Consider the following 5,000-nt stretch of genomic DNA (forward strand, 5'->3'; position numbering starts at 1 on the left):
GCACAGGGAGCGATTCGGACGACGGGCCCCCACGCCTGGCTGGGTGGGCGCCCCGCCGTTCGCCCGTACGGGTCGTCGGACCACTGCCTTCGCTCGGTTCGGGTCAAACTCCCCACGGCTCGGCCACCTCCGCAGACGGGAGGCGAGGCCGGCATGCGCGCCCAAAGATAGGTGTCGGAAGCCCGGGGGTAGAGGAGGAAGGGGACCGCTCACCTTAAGCCAGCGCGGGCTCCAAAGCCCGGGCCGAGCGAGCGGCGCCACCTCCCCACCCGGGAGCGCTGCGCCAGATCGATCGGAGGAAGAGCAGGGGTGCATGTAGGGACTTGCCCAAGTACGGAGGCTGCAAACCCCTGTCGTCGGGAGATACGTGCCCACGAGTCCTGGAAGCGCGACTCGGGTACAGGCGCCCTTGCGGGGGGGTACTGGATGTGGAACAGCACTGGGGTCGAAGCCACAAAAGCATCCGCCCTCATGGAGCCTCTCCTCGGCCTAAAAATCCAGATTTTAGCCTTGACGGCGCCCCCATGTGGAGAACCAGGGCCCGCGGGGGGGTCTGGCCAGGCTCACTTCAACCCAGGAACACCTCTCTGACTTGGGATAGGCGACCGGCAAAAGTCCCCCCACGCAGCTGCGGAAGCCTGGGTTCAGCCAAGGTGCAGACCTCCAGCCGAACAGGGACTCATAGCCAAAACGCATACCCAGGCCTACGGAGGTGAAAACCAGCTTAAATGAGTCGAAATGTGTCGGGGCTGAGAGGTACCTCTCTCTCATATATTCTGCCGGTGGTGTGCAAAACTGGGTCTTTGCATGGAGTGTCACCCTATACCCACTTTAGGGACGCATGCAAAAAAGTGCCCGATCGCCTGGAACTGTCAGGCGGATTCGGCTCCCTGGAATTTCCTCATTCTGGTTCTTTTTCACTTTTTGTCTCTTTTGCGACATCTAGTGGGCAGGCTGCATTACTGCAACCGGGGACACCTCAAAACGCTTGGAACTGGGGAGCGGGCTCAATTTACAAACGTTTTGCGGGTCCTGGAAGTCAAAATTGTGACTTCTGAAAACGACTAAGTATCAAGGACTCATCGCGCGAATCGCTCTGGAACTGAAATCGGATGCGCGCACTGACATGCTCCCCTCTCTGGAAGTCTGACACAAGTTGAAAAATTTTCTAAGTCCCCAAAAATTTTTTTTTTCAACTTTTTTTCAATTTTCCCCCGTGGGATATATATTTTACCCACACTTTTGGAGCCCTCCTGGGATGCCCTCTAACATACTAGAACCTCATTTTGTGGAAGTTTTCACAAAATTGTGAAATTTTCCAAAAAGTCAGAAATTTTGCAAAAACGACTAAGTATCAAGGACTCATCGCGCGAATCGCTCTGGAACTGAAATCGGATGCGCGCACTGACATGCTCCCCTCTCTGGAAGTCTGACACATGTGTGAAAATTTTCTAAGTCCCCAAAAATTTTTTTTTTCAACTTTTTTTCAATTTTCCCCCTGTGGGATATATATTTTACCCACACTTTTGGAGCCCTCCTGGGATGCCCTCTAACATACTAGAACCTCATTTTGTGGAAGTTTTCACAAAATTGTGAAATTTTCCAAAAAGTCAGAAATTTTGCAAAAACGACTAAGTATCAAGGACTCATCGCGCGAATCGCTCTGGAACTGAAATCGGATGCGCGCACTGACATGCTCCCCTCTCTGGAAGTCTGACACATGTGTGAAAATTTTCTAAGTCCCCAAAAATTTTTTTTTTCAACTTTTTTTCAATTTTCCCCCTGTGGGATATATATTTTACCCACACTTTTGGAGCCCTCCTGGGATGCCCTCTAACATACTAGAACCTCATTTTGTGGAAGTTTTCACAAAATTGTGAAATTTTCCAAAAAGTCAGAAATTTTGCAAAAACGACTAAGTATCAAGGACTCATCGCGCGAATCGCTCTGGAACTGAAATCGGATGCGCGCACTGACATGCTCCCCTCTCTGGAAGTCTGACACATGTGTGAAAATTTTCTAAGTCCCCAAAAATTTTTTTTTTCAACTTTTTTTCAATTTTCCCCCTGTGGGATATATATTTTACCCACACTTTTGGAGCCCTCCTGGGATGCCCTCTAACATACTAGAACCTCATTTTGTGGAAGTTTTCACAAAATTGTGAAATTTTCAAAAAGTCAGAAATTTTGCCAAAAACGACTAAGTATCAAGGACTCATCGCGCGAATCGCTCTGGAACTGAAATCGGATGCGCGCACTGACACGCTCCCCTGTCTGGAAGTCTGACAAAAGTTGAAAAATTTTCTAAGTCCCCAAAAATTTTTTTTTTCAACTTTTTTTCAATTTTCCCCCTGTGGGATATATATTTTACCCACACTTTTGGAGCCCTCCTGGGATGCCCTCTAACATACTAGAACCTCATTTTGTGGAAGTTTTCACAAAATTGTGAAATTTTCCAAAAAGTCAGAAATTTTGCAAAAACGACTAAGTATCAAGGACTCATCGCGCGAATCGCTCTGGAACTGAAATCGGATGCGCGCACTGACATGCTCCCCTCTCTGGAAGTCTGACACAAGTTGAAAAATTTTCTAAGTCCCCAAAAATTTTTTTTTTCAACTTTTTTTCAATTTTCCCCCTGTGGGATATATATTTTACCCACACTTTTGGAGCCCTCCTGGGATGCCCTCTAACATACTAGAACCTCATTTTGTGGAAGTTTTCACAAAATTGTGAAATTTTCAAAAAGTCAGAAATTTTGCCAAAAACGACTAAGTATCAAGGACTCATCGCGCGAATCGCTCTGGAACTGAAATCGGATGCGCGCACTGACACGCTCCCCTGTCTGGAAGTCTGACAAAAGTTGAAAAATTTTCTAAGTCCCCAAAAATTTTTTTTTTCAACTTTTTTTCAATTTTCCCCCTGTGGGATATATATTTTACCCACACTTTTGGAGCCCTCCTGGGATGCCCTCTAACATACTAGAACCTCATTTTGTGGAAGTTTTCACAAAATTGTGAAATTTTCCAAAAAGTCAGAAATTTTGCAAAAACGACTAAGTATCAAGGACTCATCGCGCGAATCGCTCTGGAACTGAAATCGGATGCGCGCACTGACATGCTCCCCTGTCTGGAAGTCTGACAAAAGTTGAAAAATTTTCTAAGTCCCCAAAAATTTTTTTTTTCAACTTTTTTTCAATTTTCCCCCTGTGGGATATATATTTTACCCACACTTTTGGAGCCCTCCTGGGATGCCCTCTAACATACTAGAACCTCATTTTGTGGAAGTTTTCACAAAATTGTGAAATTTTCCAAAAAGTCAGAAATTTTGCAAAAACGACTAAGTATCAAGGACTCATCGCGCGAATCGCTCTGGAACTGAAATCGGATGCGCGCACTGACATGCTCCCCTCTCTGGAAGTCTGACACATGTGTGAAAATTTTCTAAGTCCCCAAAAATTTTTTTTTTCAACTTTTTTTCAATTTTCCCCCTGTGGGATATATATTTTACCCACACTTTTGGAGCCCTCCTGGGATGCCCTCTAACATACTAGAACCTCATTTTGTGGAAGTTTTCACAAAATTGTGAAATTTTCAAAAAGTCAGAAATTTTGCCAAAAACGACTAAGTATCAAGGACTCATCGCGCGAATCGCTCTGGAACTGAAATCGGATGCGCGCACTGACACGCTCCCCTGTCTGGAAGTCTGACAAAAGTTGAAAAATTTTCTAAGTCCCCAAAAATTTTTTTTTTCAACTTTTTTTCAATTTTCCCCCTGTGGGATATATATTTTACCCACACTTTTGGAGCCCTCCTGGGATGCCCTCTAACATACTAGAACCTCATTTTGTGGAAGTTTTCACAAAATTGTGAAATTTTCCAAAAAGTCAGAAATTTTGCAAAAACGACTAAGTATCAAGGACTCATCGCGCGAATCGCTCTGGAACTGAAATCGGATGCGCGCACTGACATGCTCCCCTCTCTGGAAGTCTGACACAAGTTGAAAAATTTTCTAAGTCCCCAAAAATTTTTTTTTTCAACTTTTTTTCAATTTTCCCCCTGTGGGATATATATTTTACCCACACTTTTGGAGCCCTCCTGGGATGCCCTCTAACATACTAGAACCTCATTTTGTGGAAGTTTTCACAAAATTGTGAAATTTTCAAAAAGTCAGAAATTTTGCCAAAAACGACTAAGTATCAAGGACTCATCGCGCGAATCGCTCTGGAACTGAAATCGGATGCGCGCACTGACACGCTCCCCTGTCTGGAAGTCTGACAAAAGTTGAAAAATTTTCTAAGTCCCCAAAAATTTTTTTTTTCAACTTTTTTTCAATTTTCCCCCTGTGGGATATATATTTTACCCACACTTTTGGAGCCCTCCTGGGATGCCCTCTAACATACTAGAACCTCATTTTGTGGAAGTTTTCACAAAATTGTGAAATTTTCCAAAAAGTCAGAAATTTTGCAAAAACGACTAAGTATCAAGGACTCATCGCGCGAATCGCTCTGGAACTGAAATCGGATGCGCGCACTGACATGCTCCCCTCTCTGGAAGTCTGACACATGTGTGAAAATTTTCTAAGTCCCCAAAAATTTTTTTTTTCAACTTTTTTTCAATTTTCCCCCTGTGGGATATATATTTTACCCACACTTTTGGAGCCCTCCTGGGATGCCCTCTAACATACTAGAACCTCATTTTGTGGAAGTTTTCACAAAATTGTGAAATTTTCAAAAAGTCAGAAATTTTGCCAAAAACGACTAAGTATCAAGGACTCATCGCGCGAATCGCTCTGGAACTGAAATCGGATGCGCGCACTGACACGCTCCCCTGTCTGGAAGTCTGACAAAAGTTGAAAAATTTTCTAAGTCCCCAAAAATTTTTTTTTTCAACTTTTTTTCAATTTTCCCCCTGTGGGATATATATTTTACCCACACTTTTGGAGCCCTCCTGGGATGCCCTCTAACATACTAGAACCTCATTTTGTGGAAGTTTTCACAAAATT

This window comes from Phyllobates terribilis, unplaced genomic scaffold (genome assembly GCF_046119375.1).
Source record: "Phyllobates terribilis strain yellow unplaced genomic scaffold, ASM4611937v1 Scaffold_1899__1_contigs__length_193632, whole genome shotgun sequence".
Taxonomy (NCBI): domain Eukaryota; kingdom Metazoa; phylum Chordata; class Amphibia; order Anura; family Dendrobatidae; genus Phyllobates; species Phyllobates terribilis.